The following is an 18,194-nucleotide window of genomic DNA, read 5'->3' as shown; positions in this document are numbered from 1 at the left end:
ATTAAAGTTGAAAATAAAATAACTGTACAACAAAATACACAATATAGAACTATATAAGAATGTATGAAGAAATCTAAATATAAATAAATATATACACAATAACAGCAGCTGTACAAGTATTAACCGGAAATGAAGAATATAGTGACCAGTGTTGTGCAAAACCAAAGTCCAGAAAGTCCAGTGTGTGTGTAAGAACTGTATGTGTGGGTCAGTACTGTGTGGTGGTGTGATTGAGAGACCGTAGCGCCTGCGGGAAGAAGCTCCTCCTCAGTCTCTCTGTGTTGGTCTTCAGGGAGCGGAATCGCTTTCCTGACCTCAACAGAGAGAACAGTCTGTTGTTGGGATGGCTGAGGTCCTTCACGATCTTCCTGGCCTTGGTCCAGCACCGCCTGCTGTAGATTGAGTGCAGGTCAGGGAGCTCGGAGCGGATGGTGCGCTCAGCTGACCGCACAACCCTCTGTAGAGCTCGTCTGTCCTGCATGGTGCTGTTCCCGAACCAGGTTAAGATGTTTCCCGCCAGGATGCTCTCTATGGTCCACGAGTAAAAGTTCCTGAGCACCTTGGAGGGCAGTTGGAAGTCTCTCAAGCGTCTGAGGTGGTAGAGACGCTGTCGGGCCTTTTTCACCACGGTGTTGATGTGACAGGACCATGACAGGTCCTGCGTGATGTGAACTCCGAGGTATTTGAAGCTGTCCACTCTCTCCACTGGGCACTCGTTGATGACGGGGGTCTGGTAGTTCCTCTCCTGCTTAGTGCTGAAGTCCACTATCAGCTCCTTTGTCTTACTGACGTTTAGAAGGAGGTTGTTCCTCTGGCACCAGTTCTCCAGATTCCTAATCTCCTTCAGGTAGGCCGTCTCGTTGTTATCAGAGATCAGGCCCACCACGACGGTGTCGTCAGCAAACTTGATGATGGTGGTGGAGCTGGTAGTGGCCACACAGTCATATGTGTACAGAGAGTACAGCAGGGGGCTCAGAACACACCCCTGGGGGGCTCCAGTGCTACTTGGTAGAAGCTGTTCACCCTTTTACATCAGTGGAGCACTGAGGCTGAAGTGGCCATAGTGTGTTGTCTTGAGGCCATGCAAAAATAATTAAAGGACCTTTATTGGTCTGGTGATCATGAGGCAAGAGCTTTTTCTTGAAAGATCCCCTTTTCTGTCCCTCCTCACTTGCCTCAGTGTGGCTCAGCCAAAAAGGCAGATGGGATTCTTTACATGTTGCGTCAAAGAGATCTTGGCACAAGGTATTGATTGCATCCTCTGTGGATTAGCCAGTTGCAAAATACCTAATGTACCAGACACAGTGCACAGACATAAAAGAATACATAAAACAAGGAAGAAATAGTTCACTTAAATTCCCTGAAGCAAGACACTGAAACTGCAGCAAATACTTTATCTCTGAACTCCAGCCAATTGATACAAAAACACTGAGTTTCTTCAGTCATTCAGCGTGTCAGTGCATGTCCGTATCATAACTGTCTCTATGATGAATGTGCTCCTCACAGTGACAAACATGCCACCAAATTTGCACGGACTCGCCATCACGGGAGAGCATCTTCTTTCAAAGGCATACAGGGTCAATTGTTCTCAGGGAAGTCAAATGACAAAAATGAAAAATATCTGTCAGGGACTGAGCGAATCAGACAGGATATATGAGGTGAAAACAGTTCCAAGAGTCATGGCGTATGGTAATAGCACATTGTAAAGTGACCTTACACAGTCCTAACAACTATATTATTTGCTTTATAAAGGGATACGATTGGCTGGAGCAAAATGCAGCATAGAACTTTCTAATGTTCTCTATCTTTATTATTGTTGCACTGATCACTGGAGTTTAAAAGTGCCATAAAGGTACAATAAGGTCACTATAAAGACAACACTGAGCACCACAGGAACAGTATAAATCCCTATAGGGACGTTATAAGACATGAAATGTGTGTGTTTAGGTGGGGCAGCTGGAAGTGATCCTATTTAGGTACTAGAGTACAGAACTTTTGTTGGGCTCTAACCCTTATTTGACAGGAAATCCACACTTCAGCCGTTAACAGGCGGCAGACTTAAAGCCCTCCAGAGAGAGCAGGAGGGGGAAGAAATGGTTTGAGGTAAATGCCAGACGCCCAGCCCTCCCTCATTAAGACGCGTGCAGGTCATTTTATTTCTCTTTGGTCCCTTTGCTTGCCTTTCGTATGCGTATGTGGTACAAAAGTGTACCAGCAGGTGTAGAGGTGTGTGTATGCGTGCGCTCAGGGGGCTTCAAACTGGAACTCTGTAGGCCCTGGCAGCAGGCGTGTAGGTGCGCTGTTCAGCATGCACACAACCTGTCAATCAGTGGTAGAGCAAAGAAGAAATCCAGACACTCGAAATCTGTCTTGGAGGAAATTTCTGTAGATTGGTACCTTTTGAATTACAGCGCGCCCTGTCCCATGTGCTTCACAAGCCTTGCGTGAATAAGTTAGGTTTGACAGCTGATTATGCATCGAGGGAGGAGATGTTGGAAGTTGGAGTGCGCTTTCATAACAGACCAAAGCAATGGGAGTATTGCCTTCCACAATTTATTTTTTTCACTCCAGGCCTGGTGCTGAGGAATCCAAGATGTCAGTCATTCTGCAGCACTGTTAATGAGAGCAGGAGATGTTATGTATGATGTATATGATCGTTTTATTTAAATACAAGTTTAAGACGCAATCAGTGTAACTGACATAAACTTCACAACTGCCAGAAACTACATGGCCCAGTTCATGACAGCGTGTTCACAAGCTACTTTTTTTTATCTGATAGCAAGATAATTCTCAGATGACTTCAAGCTGATGTGAGATCGCCCTTAAATTCCAGCAGGCCAATGTCATCCAGGGGAGATAACGATAATAATTGCAACCTTGATCTTTCTCGAGTCCTTTGGTTCTGCCACATTAAGAAAATACGCTTCCAGGCAGAAAAGAAACAAATGTGATTATTGATTGAAACAATTTTCTTCTTCCTATTAGATCTCAATCTCTACTTTTGTTTAAAAAAAAAAACCCAAACACCAAATGGGCTTATTTTCCCGATCAAACGCTGAGGTTGAAATGGTAAAATTTTATTTTTATTTTCCTATATGGAGGATTGAACGTGTCAAATCAAAAAAGGGGGGAAAGTTAGAAAATTACTTAATAAATAAACTCATCTTTCATTAAACTGAGCGTAATTGAAATTAAAATTTATTTAGGCACAGATGCCTTTATATAATGTGACAGAAATTGATTCATTTTTGTCTGTAAATAAATTTTTCATTTGTTAATTCTAATTTTTGCAGAGTTAAACATCGCCATACACATAGATGCATATAGTGAAAATTATACCACTTAGGTATCAAAGACGTAGTTTTCTTACATGTTACATATTATTTACATATCACGTGTGAGTATATACGGCTGTCTTTTTTGTTTTTTACTCTTGCTCTCTCCATTTATGCCTACATAAACACACATCCATTTAATGGCCTGCTGAGTCAAGTAAAGAGGTGTGGACAGGGGAAGTGCAGAGCAGAGAGACCTTCAGAGATTGGTAGCGTTGCTCATCAAGTGGATTCAGGGAGGAAAGGTGCTTTTTTAAATTGTCTGCTCACACTGCATTCGTTAAAAGGAGACTCATTCGACTGCTTGCAGCATAATGCCAGCACACTGCTGTCTAAGATAAATGCTTTTTAAACACAGCTAATTTGCTTATCCAGCTGGAAGCTCCAGGTCTCTGATTACTGATATTCTGAGCATTTGGGAGGAAGTAGTTCAAAGGGCTACAATAGCAATATTAATAACCCTTTTTCAGTGAACTGCTACATGAAATCTCACAGTGTTAAAGTTTTTAGTGGGAATAAAGTGCTCAGTGATGCACACTTTGATCATATGTGTACATATGCATGCAAATATTTGGTGTTCATAGTTTGGCTTGGATTATTCTTGCTTTTATCTGTACCTGGACTCAACTTATCAGCGTTGAGCCTCATCAGCCATCACCTCTGTTATTTACAACCCCGTGCCCTGAACCAGGGCGGTATCATTTGCTGCACTGGCCATGCTTATTGCAGGGCTTTACCCATTTCTCTCTAATTACTTTACACCCCAGCTGCTCAACAAACACTCCCCCTGTCCATGCTTCCCTCCATTCCTGCACATGAAGGAGGCTAATCACCGGTGTGATCACCCCCTTTTCACCTCTGACCCCGCCAACACTAGAATAACAACCTCCATACCAGCCCCACAACCCCTCAACGCTTTTCCCCAATTAGGAGGGTGCTTTTCCCCTTGCAGATGACAGATGAGGGGTCAGGGGGCTGTCAGACCCCCTTGCTAGTTTCTCCTCATGCTCACCATGGGATTAAACAGAAGGACGTCCTTGCCCTGGGGAGTGACAAGAAGAAAGAGATGGAAGTAATGTCGACATAGATAAATAGCTATCGAAAAACTAGACACTGAAGCTCACAGAGTTGGGAAGCGGGTGTGGGAAATAAGAGCTGTTTGATGAAAATAGGAAGACAATATAGGTGTGAAAAGTTGATGGTTGAGACTCGCAAAATGGGTAGATTCTCAAAGAGGATTGGCTGCACCTGAGGAGAAAAGACTGGTGCAGGAACTCTAATTTCAAGATAAAGAGAGCAAGATGTTGTTCATGGGAATAGCAAATAGATAGAAAGATTAAATGTCCAAAATAAAAATGAATAAATAAATGAACAAAAAACCAGATGAAATAGAGAACTGGGGAGGAAGAAATAGAGATGGGTAATGCAGCGTTCGTTGTGTTGCAGCGAGCCTTTTTTTCTCTGCTGCAATAAAAGTCGGGCTGCGGTCCAATGAATCAATGGGTTGGGGGCTTTCCTCTCTCTGTTGTGTGTTATGTCCACCGCTAATGGGCAGCAGATGTGGAGGTATTTCACAAGTGTGGCTTTGGAAAACATTCCCGCACATAAACCCAATTAGGTCGGACCCTGAACACGAGCTAGCTGGTGAGCAGGCGAGCGTGCTCACGACCGCCCAAACTCTCCACAGACTCAGTTGACTTAAATTATCTGATTTTTTCACTGCAGGAAAAAAGAAGCTGTAGAGTTAATTATGCTTAAAGACTACGTTTGAGTTAGCCAGTGTTCTAATGCAGAATTTTCCAATTCTTTTCAAACAAATTTTTTTCAGTTTGTCTGCTTTTATAAAAATGGGTCGATTAATAAGCTCTGACGGCTCAGTATCTGCTGTCAGGTTTTTCGTTATCTAGGTGGTTCAAAATAACCAAGAAAAAACAAATCAAAACAAAACATAAAACCAGTTAAGCCACCATGGAGAACGACATGTATGAGAAAAAAAATTACTGATTGGATCTAACAACATAGCACGCTTTGATCTTAAAACTCAGGCTGACGTGCAATAAAAAAAAATTGCATAAGTGGAAGACATATATCTTCCTGATCACAGAAAGATAAATAGCTTTAAGCGCTTGTTTGCATGCTGCAGGCATTATTTCAAACTGTCACTCAGACATCAGCACAAGTATTTCCCACTGACTCAGTGTTCCCTCGAGTTCATTCTTTCCATTCTAGCACAAGACAGTGAAATTCAAACTGAAAATAGTTACAAATTTACCAGTGAATATTTATCTAATGAACTACATGCTTATTGTATATATCATTGTTACGTCCCTCTGCAGCTTTTAATCGTCTCAGTGTTTTCAGCTGGTGCTAATTGGCCACACCTAGTCAGGTGTGGATAAAAGCATACCTGAGGCAAGCTTTCTGGCAGTGCACTAGTCTTTGCCTTGGTGGCACCAGCCATTTTAGCCAACCTGGTTTTCTATTTTAGGATGAAACCTCTTCTCACCCACACTCTGTTATTCATCTCCTTTTTTTTATGTTGCGGCTTTTGAGCCGGGTCGTAACATAAGTGGGGGCTCGTCCGGGATATTTGGACATTTTAGTGGAGACTGAATGTCAGTTTGTTTTGCTTTTAAGTGGGTGAGTGATGGTGGTCACTGTAATTGTGCAAACTCCCTTTAGTTAGTGTGTTTCAGCTGGGTGGCTGTGCTGCCCTTCCATCGAAGCACTTGTTTGTTGTTTTGCTTTATTGTTTTAGTTTATTGTGTTTGGTGGCTATCCTGGGTGGGGGTACGCTTCAGAGTTTGGTAGGAGACTATATCTCTGGTCTGCTGCCTGCTCTCGAGTTCGCGTTTAAAGTTGCCTCGAGCCTGGTACACCACTGAAGACTAGGGTAGGAAAAGTAAGGGTTTTGTTGTTTTTAGTGTTTTAGGCTGGGAGTTGCACATAGTAAATCAGTGGCACCAAACTTGGTAGGAGGTTTGAGACCATTCATGATTATGGTCTGTAGCTGAGGCAGGTAGGCTGTTTTTAAGTTGGCATTGTGTGCACACCCTGTGTGTGCATATGTCAGTGTGGATGGATGCTAATGAGATCCTTGTGAGGTGAGTGTTTTGTGCTGTGACCTTTAGTGTTGTGGGGAATATGGCTATTTTGTTGGATCACTTGTGAGTGTTGTTGGCCAGGTGATGGCAATAACACTGTGGGCTGCTGAGCCACCCTTGATGTGATCATTGTGTGGCCATAGCTCTCCATTTTGTGGTTGGTCACTAGTACGCTTGATTTACTGAACTTTTTGGATTAAAGTAACTTGTTGTGGTATAGGGCCACTTGTATGTGACTGTTTGTGTGGTGGAGACAACAGATCACTTGTGATTATTTGTTGCTACTTTTGGTTTTGTGTTGTAGCAGATCAGGTAATCATTTTGGGTTTGACTGTTGTGCTCCTTTGTGTTGGTCACATGTTACTTTTTGTCTGTTCAGTGTGGCAACTTCAAATCCTCATGCCCATCCATGCTTAGAGATGCCAACTATAACGTGAACACTGTGCTTCTGTTAGCTTTAACTTTTATTCCAGGTTTGTGGGTCAAGGAACTGAAGGCTTCAGAGGGGCTTTTAATAAATTTAAGGGTCCTAGAGGAACCCTTTTAAGGGAGGAGGTGTTACGTCCCTCTGCAGCTTTTAATCGTCTCAGTGTTTTCAGCTGGTGCTAATTGGCCACACCTAGTCAGGTGTGGATAAAAGCATACCTGAGGCAAGCTTTCTGGCAGTGCACTAGTCTTTGCCTTGGTGGCACCAGCCATTTTAGCCAACCTGGTTTTCTATTTTAGGATGAAACCTCTTCTCACCCACACTCTGTTATTCATCTCCTTTTTTTTATGTTGCGGCTTTTGAGCCGGGTCGTAACAATCATACTACCTACAGTATGTAGAGATTTCCCAAAGAAGAAGAGGCAGTAACAGGTGCCCTTGAGCAAAAAATCAAAAGTGCCTCACAGCAAGAGGATCCTGTGTTCCTTTGAAATGTTATGTTTTAACATAAAGGTATTCTCATTCGGATGAGGTCTAATCAGGGTTAGGGCTGTGTTTGTGTACCTAGTTTTGCCTGTGGACTACCAACATCATCCCAGCAGCTTCAGCAGGACACATTATCTGACCTGGAGTCAGCATTTAGCAACAGAGAGAGAAAATTTACGCGGAAAATATCAGCAATTGCATTTAACAAAAACATTTTGAAAGCACACACAAACTGTCACAAGTTGTATCAGCAGTTGGAAACACCACCCAGATTACTTGCCCCAGGATAAAATGCACAATTATAATTATGGGATCTCTATGCCAAAATATCTTAATGCTGGGCTTACACTGTGCGATTTTTGGCCCATTTTGAGCCGATTTTTGAGTCGTGCGACCGTTTTGGCGATCGGCCCGATTTTGGCCTTCATCGTGCGTCGTGCATCGTATAGTATACGTGGGGTAACGAGATGCGATTAACACCCCACGACCAGCTCCCGATCATCAATCGCTTGGTCGTGAGGGTGTCACGACCGTTGCGACCGTCATGAGGGTGTCACCGCAGTTTGTCACACTGCGCACGCGCAAACACAAATGTCAGCGAAAAAGACGGAGCAGCACGGCAGTGCAGCGTGTGATCTGGACACAAGCGATGGAGGCACATCTTGTAGAACTTTGGAAAGCTCATCCGAGCCTTTTCGATGTGGCCTCACAAAATTATCACGACCACAACAACCGTGAAAATAGTTGGATCTACACTGCTGCTCAATCACAGCTGCCTGATCAATGTTTTTCATTAGCAATTTAGCAAAGTTGATGGTGGTGGTGTGCGTGTCTGTGTGATTGAAAGACAGAGAGGGAGAGCGAGCGACAGAATTTCTGTTATAACCTTCATTTTATGGACGCACAGTGTGAGCACTTAGGTCACATCAGAGCATCGGGCCGTATAGTGTGAGACCCTGCATCATGACCTATGAACATCTAACCCCTGCGAGTCAACCGTACAGTTTGAGTAGGAGCTGAATCGCGCGACTGAAAAAATCGCACAGTGTCTGCCCAGCATTAGGCAGAAAAATCTTTTTCATTTGACCCTCATCTGAGGCTTCATCTTAGAAAACGTTATGAGCCATGTGAGTACAAAGTGACAGACACATACCTTAGTGATTACAATAAGTGAAACAGTTTTGAGTGACTGGCATTCGGTATAACTGAAAAGATAACACCTTTATTAATTAAAGTTAACTCACAAATGCCTTGTTTATGTATTTAAGCGAGGTGTGCTTGCTTATTGGCATGTTGCAGGTGCAAAGTCTGACTCAGACACGAGCACAAACATTTCCCAATGGATGACTCAGTCTTCCCTAGTTTTCAAGCGTTCCATTTTAACACGTGACAATGCAGTTCATACTGAAAACAGTTGAAAATTTACTAGTGAAAATGTATTTAATGAACCGTGCACTCATTATTTACACTATGTGATGTATGTTGAGTGTTTCCCCCCCAAAAAGAAATTGATTTTCAGGTAATAAAGGGTCCGGAGTGCCTTCCTGTGTGGAGTGTGCATGTTCTGCCCAACATGCATGTTAAGTTAAATGGTGCCTGGGTACTCTGACTTCCTCCCACAGTCCAGAGAAATAAATAAAAAGTGTGAATGGGTATTTGTCTCTGGAGTGGATCGTGAAATAGATGGAAATGCGTTGCATGGCTCTGATCATTAGGATTAGGTCTAACCGATGGGTTTGTAAGAATATCTAACAAGTTCTGTTGGAATTGCTTGAGTGCAGAAGAAGATTTGGCATGAGTATCATAAATATTTCCATATTTTCTCATCTAAATGTTTAATGTGAAATCCAGTTGTTATGAAAAAACAGTGTGACATTTTTTTCTCCTCCTTTGAGCATCTAGCTGTATATTTGTGGTGAAGCTGACCATAATTCTCTTTCCCCCGACACTACGAACATCGTCCCACCAGGTTTAGCAGGACATCTTATCTGACCTAGAGTCAGCATTCAGCAGTGACAGCAACCTACTGTGCCTGCATCATGAGCTATTGTTTCTCATGTGGCAGCTGCTGCATGCTTGTCTGGCACCTCATTCCCTGCTAACTGGCTCCACGTGTGTAAAAAAGACAGGTCCAGATACATTACATGCTCTTTTTGAGGTCCACATATTACAGGCATTAAATGCATGCTTTGCCACACGCCACAGACAGACACATGTGCACAAGCACACACTCACTAATCCCCTGGCTTTAGTGGCACAGCAGGAGTGTGGTGGTCTTGTGTGGCTTTATTAACTAGGGTGGAGAGTGGAGAGGTGAGGCGGCAGAGTAAGGGATAGAAGGAGGTAGGGAGGGGGAGCGGGGATGGAGTAGGGTGTGCGGAGAGTCCCACCAGGTGCTAATAGATTTCCTGCAGCTTTGAAACGTTTACTTGCACTCGTCCCCTGGACTGGAATCAAGTTTCATCTGTGGCAAATTACCCGGACCGAGGTTTGACCTCCCTTCAACACAGATCCCCAGACGCATGCCTGTGATACACACTTACCAAGAGGGGACAGACATGTGTGCACACACCCACTGTTAGATCTGCTTACATACATCCTCAGTGTTGACGTGGCCTTACAAATTCATATTTATGTTCATTTATAAAATCAAAATAGTTCAAAAGCTTTGAGAAATGCGCTCATTTGGTATGGTTCCAAACGTTAGACGCGAGAATTAATGTCACTGTCGTGTCTGCAGCTGGAATCGCAGCTAGCTTGTAATTAACATGAGATGCAGGGAGGAACAGCATGTCCTCACTATGTCCAAAGTTAAAAAAATGCTCCTAATCTTGTTGCACTAACTTTTGGAAGATGGAAACAGAGTAACAGTTGTGTGTTTGATACTTCTATGCTTATAAATGCCTAAGCTAAACAAAAATATGGAAAAGTAAGAGAACAGATTAGCTGTTGTTCCGATACACAAGAGAACATAAGAGCCAGATGAAGAACAGGTAGAGCTACGCTACGTCAAAGAGCTGGGAAGGTTAGCTAAAAACAAAAGAATAGAAAAGGGGATAAGGTCCAAGGGATTTTACTCAGTGGATCTGGTCCATACCAAATCCGCTGAGTAAAATAAAACAGTTTTTGGTACTTATTTAATGTGACAATACAGTTTTAGCCACATGGACAGTGATGAATAATACTGAGATGGACTCAGAAGATAGAATCTTTTTTCTTTAACATCGTATTTGTCCTGGTAATAATCCCGATTAACAGAAGGCAGTTACTTACTCACCGTAGTCTTTGACTGTTAGATTCTATCACCTTTGTTTTAACTGTACAAATCCTTGATATTGTCAACTTGTTGTTGTATGCTATATATTTTGTCCCTATTTGACACCTACATGAGAAGCATGTCTCCACTTTAAATGCCAAAAATGTCAATTGTCTTTTCAGTGGTTCAATGTCATTCATTCGCCTTAGATGAAAAAGAACCCGGTTCAAGGCCGGGTGGAGTCACAATTCAAACCTCAGGGGAGTCACAATAGTGTACTCCTAGTGCCACTCCCAGTCCTTGCTAAAAGGAAGGGTTGTTCCAAGAAGGGCATCCACCCTAATATCTGTACCAAATCAAACATGCAAGCCACTGTGGGAATCTCTTTAGGAACAAAGGGAGCAGCCAAAAGTACATAGGGTTCCCTTGCTTTTCAAGGCCCCCCAGGGAGTGGGCCTGTAAGAAGAATACATGCATGTCACCGCAGCAAACCCTAAGAAACGGGATTCATTTTGTCAACACTAGTGAGCTAGATGTTAAACTACTAATTTCTTCAGCACAATAGTGCTGCAGAAACATAAACAACACCCAAGACTAAGAGTAATTACATTAAATACATAAATAAATTCTAAAATATATCAGAATGCGAAAACTAATGTAAAATAATCAGGATAACATAAAACATCAAAACATGAGGCGGCTTGGTTGGTCTGCTGCATATCATGTCAGAGTTTTAGTTTAAGGCTGCTAAGACACCTGAATAATTATTCAGTATCTGTAAAGTTAATCAGAAGCAGTTTAAACATTTGCATAAGACAAGCTTTCTGGGAGGTGACACAAATTCCTTGAAGTTGCATCAGGAAAAGCATTTGATCTGCCAAAATCAACATGTGAAGCTACCTTTGAGAACAAGGGAGCAGCCCAAAGTAGTTATCTGTAAAGTTCATCGGGACCTGACACCTGACTCTTTCCAATCAAACAAAGTTAAGGTTTGGAAGTATAATCTACAAGCATGAGAAAGAAAGTTCATTTATATCGTGTTAAAGCTGATAAAAACAGCAAACGACAATGTTGTAGTTCTTAAAGAGGTGGGATGACAACAACAGCCATGCATTACATGAAGTTTTAAAACAGGTAAAAGGGGGGAACACGGTAGCAGAGAGGTAGTAATCCTCTTTTGAAGAGGTGAAAGTGTGTGTAAAATAGTTGACCGGGATGACTGGGAAAAGTTTGTCATCCAGGAGACATTTGGGAGCTTCCTTTTCCCACTTTGTTTGCTCTGTTTTCTCCTTTTGGTTTAGGAAAAAATTGCTGTTTACTTTAAATATGCCTCCTCGCAACATAAACCCTGGACGAGTCTGTTTAAATATCAAGACAAGTGGACCTTTGCGATTTTACGCATTTGAAAGACCCACTTCACAACTGCCATACACCTGGTGAGTCATGACACAGATGTCAAAGGACAACTTGTGTGGAATTCTGATATGCCAAAAGACATGTATGACACCCTGGGAATGAGAACAGGCTGAGCGTACTGTTGCTGGTTGCAACAGTACGCTGGACCGCTTCATGCTTTGCACAGACAGATGCGATGCAACAAGAAATTCAAGGAAAGAATAGTAGTTCATCTATCCTCACTCCATATCAACAATATTAGCTTATATCTATTTCTAAAAACAAAAAAACCCCAATAACACTTACACTGCCCTGAGCTGCTCACGCACTTTCATTGCACTAATTATTTATTAACGCCATTTTTTCACTTACTCAGCATCTAATGGACTTCCTGCAAGTTCCCACATGCGAGCTTTTCACTTTCTCGTCTTGAATGCTTCTAATTTTTTCTTCGAACTATGAATGTGGGTGGCATGGATGTTTGCGTGAGTGCTCCACGGCGGTTTGCAAATGAGTAAGAGGAGTCACCTGCGCTTTGGAAAGTCGTGTGTTTTGTTTTTGCTTTCAAGTATGTGTAAAGACGGAGAAGGTTGTTTATCTTTTGCACAGCTTTTGTGTATTAATGTGTCTGTGTGTGCTTGTGTGTATGCCTGGAGAAATGGGAGCATCTGCATATAGTTCCAGCTGTGAGATCCAGCTGTAGGTTAATTTAGCCACAGTAGTTGGAGGGCTTGGCGTGTCAGAAGATCTTTAAGAGAGTCGACTTTCTGTGTGTGCCAGACTCTGGCGGTTAATTACGCTGTGTTATGACACACAGTTGATATGCTGACTCGCTATTGTGATCAGACACCTGGGGCTCGCACACTGGAGGAAATAACTCACGGTCTAACAACAAAAATGTCTGGTCTGACTATATGTCTGGGTTATGTAACTGAGATGCAGCTGATGTATCTGATATGTGCCTTAGTAAGGTGAAAACCTATAAGTCATCAGAAGTGCTAGCTTAGTAGAGTGACTCATTGTTTGTGACTCTGAGGAGGAATTTGTCCGTTTGGACTGTCAGTCACTAAGGCAGTTAGACAACCAGTTGAACAACAGTTATAGCAAGACAAATCCAGATAGTCACACAATCATAAACAATCTGATTTACTTTCACAATTTTCTCAGAACGCACAACTGACTTATGCTGCATCACCAGTTTGCCAGGAAATTGCTCTTATCTTTAAATAAACAATCTTCTGGTGAGCTGGTTCACACTAAAACTGGTTGCTCACTTACCTTTATTCCTGTTAAGGTAGATACATTTGTGATCAGATGATTACACACAGTTATCATAGGGATTCATATCAAGGTAATTTAGGGCTGTCAATTATTTCTTTGAAGCATTATTCTTCTAGGGTGTCTTGATTGTTCAGCATATACAGGGAGTGCAGAATTATTAGGCAAGTTGTATTTTTGAGGAATAATTTTATTATTGAACAACAACCATGTTCTCAATGAACCCAAAAAACTCATTAATATCAAAGCTGAATGTTTTTGAAAGTAGTTTTTAGTTTGTTTTTAGTTTTAGCTATTTTAGGGGGATATCTGTGTGTGCAGGTGACTATTACTGTGCATAATTATTAGGCAACTTAACAAAAAACAAATATATACCCATTTCAATTATTTATTTTTACCAGTGACACCAATATAACATCTCCACATTCACAAATATACATTTCTGACATTCAAAAACAAAACAAAAACAAATCAGCGACCATTATAGCCACCTTTCTTTGCAAGGACACTCAAAAGCCTGCCATCCATGGATTCTGTCAGTGTTTTGATCTGTTCACCATCAACATTGCGTGCAGCAGCAACCACAGCCTCCCAGACACTGTTCAGAGAGGTGTACTGTTTTCCCTCCTTGTAAATCTCACATTTGATGATGGACCACAGGTTCTCAATGGGGTTCAGATCAGGTGAACAAGGTGGCCATGTCATTAGTTTTTCTTCTTTTATACCCTTTCTTGCCAGCCACGCTGTGGAGTACTTGGACGCGTGTGATGGAGCATTGTCCTGCATGAAAGTCATGTTTTTCTTGAAGGATGCAGACTTCTTCCTGTACCACTGCTTGAAGAAGTGTCTTCCAGAAACTGGCAGTAGGACTGGGAGTTGAGCTTGACTCCATCCTCAAGCCGAAAAGGCCCCACAAGCTCATCTTTGATGATACCAGCCCAAACCAGTACTCCACCTCCACCTTGCTGGCGTCGGAGTCGGACTGGAGCTCTCTGCCCTTTACCAATCCAGCCACGGGCCCATCCATCTGGCCCATCAAGACTCACTCTCATTTCATCAGTCCATAAAACCTTAGAAAAATCAGTCTTGAGATATTTCTTGGCCCAGTCTTGATGTTTCAGCTTGTGTGTCTTGTTCAGTGGTGGTCGTCTTTCAGCCTTTCTTACCTTGGCCATGTCTCTGAGTATTGCACACCTTGTGCTTTTGGGCACTCCAGTGATGTTGCAGCTCTGAAATATGGCCAAACTGGTGGCAAGTGGCATCTTGGCAGCTGCACGCTTGACTTTTCTCAGTTCATGGGCAGTTATTTTGCACCTTGGTTTTTCCACACGCTTCTTGCGACCCTGTTGACTATTTTGAATGAAACGCTTGATTGTTCGATGATCACGCTTCAGAAGCTTTGCAATGTTGAGACTGCTGCATCCCTCTGCAAGATATTTCACTATTTTTGACTTTTCTGAGCCTGTCAAGTCCTTCTTTTGACCCATTTTGCCAAAGGAAAGGACGTTGCCTAATAATTATGCACACCTGATATAGGGTGTTGATGTCATTAGACCACACCTCTTCTCATTACAGAGATGCACATCACCTAATATGCTTAATTGGTAGTAGGCTTTCGAGCCTATACAGCTTGGAGTAAGACAACATGCATGAAGAGGATGATGTGGACAAAATACTCATTTGCCTAATAATTCTGCACTCCCTGTATCTTTAATGACTTCAGAGGTTCAGAAATATGCATGCATTCACTTTCTACAATGTATTTTAACCATATTAACTACTTGTTAGTGATCATGATTAAGTACGACTGGTATTTTCTCTTTGACAGGATTAAAAAAAAGATTTATTTGACTAGACTCGTTGGATTGATCGATACTCAGAACAATGGGAAAGTCCAAAGAACTCAGTGATAAGCCAAGAAGGAGAATTGTAGATTTGCATGAGTTGGGGAGGCCTTTTGGAGCCATTTCTAAACAACTAATTGCAGATTCAAAGATCATTTCAAACAACTGTAAATAAGTACAAGTTGTTTGGCTGTGTCAGCACTTTTGCTGTGGTCTAGTAGAAGGCTCACACTATCACCTTTATATGAGAGAAAATTAGTTAGGATGTTTAGGAACAACCCAGGAACCACCAAGAATCAAGCCTGCCATGAACTGGAAACTGTCACGGTCCTGTGTTGTGTGACCCAGTGTTTTGAGTTTCTTGTATTTTGACATTCATTGTTTATGCTCAAGTCATGTAGTTATTTAAAGCTCTTTCTCTTCTGTCTAGTTTGCCATGTTAGTTGCTTTTTGATTTAGTTCCCCTTGTGTTTTCACCCTGTGTTCCTCTCTTAGTTATGTTCATATCTCCAGTTCCTTTCCCCCTCTGTATGTTTCTACAATGTTCACGCTCCTCGTCAGTCCACCATTTTAAATCCACATCTTAAGCTACGTTCACACTGCAGGTCTTAATGCTTAATTCCGATTTTTTTGATCGAATCCGATTTTTTTTTTGTCTGGTTGTTCACACTACAAATAAAATGTGACACCAAACCCGCTCTAGAGTGAACGGTTCATGGCCTTCAAAGCAACCCGCATGTGCAAAAGACGACATCACACACAACGCTCTCTGTTTATGGAAGTAAAAATGACGGCCACAGAGCTAGTAGGTGTTGTTGCAGCAGTCTATCAATTTCTGCATAGTCGTAATCGACAGAATTTTGACAAATTAATTAGAGAAAGAAGGACACTGAGAAAAAAGAGAGCCCGTGCTTTAACAATGGCTTTGTTTGGAGCAGTGGCTGCTACCTCTGTGCAGAGGTTTGTCTTCTCCGGCGCTGATAATTGGCGTCCGTCTTGTGTCAATGATGTAAAAGACGGATTTAATGCGACATGACCATTCAAACAGCAGTCGCTTTCTAAAACATCAGATATTTATTGGATTCAGTACCACATACGAAAGTGACCTAGGTCAGATTTGAAAATATTGGATTTGTGCTTTTCAAACTGTCATACCATGATCGGATATGGGTCGCATAGGGTCAAAAAAGTTGGATTTGATGTGCTTTCTCCTGCAGTGTGAATGTAGCCACAGTCAGAGTCAGGTGTCTCCATGTTCACTGTATTTAGTTTCACTTTCCCTGTGTATTTAAGTTCTCTGTCTTTCTCTGTTTGGTGTCAGTCTGTCTATCCAGAAAACTGCTTTGACACTTACCTCACTGTCCACAGTAAAGTGAGATTTACATCACCATCCAACCTAAAAAGTAGCCATTGTTTTAAAATGGATTCCTTTAAGGTTGACTGAAATTAAAGTTACACATGGACAAGCCAAATGGTTGCTGGAGACCTGACAGAGATCAAGCTATTTGGCCACAATGACAAGAGGTATCTTTGGAGGAGTAAAGGTCAAACCCAAGAACACTATCCGGTCGTTAAGTGATGACGTGACGGATCCTACTTCCGGGCCTAAAGTAGTCTGCGTTTAATATGGCTTTTGTGTTGTTAACGTGTTTAATGTTATGTATTTTCTTCTATTTAATCTCAAAAAGCTCCTAAAACAGTCAGTGATCACTGTTGACCTCCCTCGGCTTTTATTACTGCTAATCATTTATTTAAGCTCAGTTTTTAAAACCGATGTAACTACAGCCCAGCCCATGCAGCAGTATATGAATGACTAACCTCGTATTGAGGATGGATTATCTCAGTTGTTCTCCTGGCTGAAGTTTGGTCCTTTTACAGCATCCAGCCATGCGATTGCATTTGTTCCTGACCACCGAGAAAACTCACGTTAACTTTTATCGAGTGGGAAAAAAGTTAGCTTGTTTATATTATGCTAACATACCTGTGTCGCTAGCGGTCACGTAGCACATCATTATATACCAGCTAGCCCAACTTCAGTAACCCTACAAACGTCACTGCTGTTTAGTTTTCTGTCTTCATTTATGTTGGAAGTGATAACAGAGCTGTACGTTTTAATTTGTTTCCAAAACCCCGCAGTCAGGACATGCTATATTGTATTTAGATAGAAGCTAGCGAGCTAACTTCCTGCTAACTTCTAACTCCGTTAAATGTCATAAATTCCGTTTTCATGGATGCCTGGATGTTAAACTCAATTGTTACACCTGGTAGAGCAGAACGCTGATCATTTTATTAAAGACGAAAGACTTTAGACAGTTTTTCAACTCTCAGTAGTGCCATAGTGATCGTTTGATATATGGACCTGCAGCGGAGTTTAGGCCCAGACACGGCTAGTGACGTCAGACTTAACAACCGGATAGCAGCCATTAGGCACGGTGGTAGTAACATTATGCTCTGGAGCTGTTCTGCTGCTAATGATACTGGAATAATGAAGAAGGACGACTACCTCCAGATTCTTCAACTTTACCTCAAATAAACAGCTAAATGCTTGAAACAGGAATTATATCAAAAGCACAAAACCTGGTTTTGGAATGGATAAAGCAGGCTAACGTCAAGTTTTTTGCTCTCCCAATGCCCCTATTGAAATTTTTGGACTATGTTTAAAAGCTACACCAGGAAACCAAACAATTATGCATAGAAGAATTATGCCAGAAGCTTGCTGAGGGATAGCAAAAACACCTGGTTGAGGTGTTACACACATACACTTGTACAATCATTCCATCTTAGAAAACACTTCAAAGAAATGATTAAAACTGTGATATTCATGCCCATTATAAATGTATGTAACCATCTGACAGCTGTATATTTTATTTTATTTTATTTGTCTTTGTGAATGATAGTAACAATTTATAAAACTTTCTATCCTAATGATTTTGACCAGAACAGGCTAACCCACACAGGTTTCTATCTGCAAAATCTGTAATACATAAAGAAATATTTTTTACGACTTTCGATGGCCGGGAATGTGCAATGTATTTTCCGTCTTCAAGAGCAGCTGAACATTTATTTGTCT

The sequence above is a fragment of the Rhamphochromis sp. 'chilingali' genome, assembly GCF_963969265.1.
Source record: "Rhamphochromis sp. 'chilingali' genome assembly, chromosome: 7".
NCBI classification, from domain to species: Eukaryota; Metazoa; Chordata; class Actinopteri; order Cichliformes; family Cichlidae; genus Rhamphochromis; species Rhamphochromis sp. 'chilingali'.
This window is presented reverse-complemented; position numbering follows the sequence as displayed.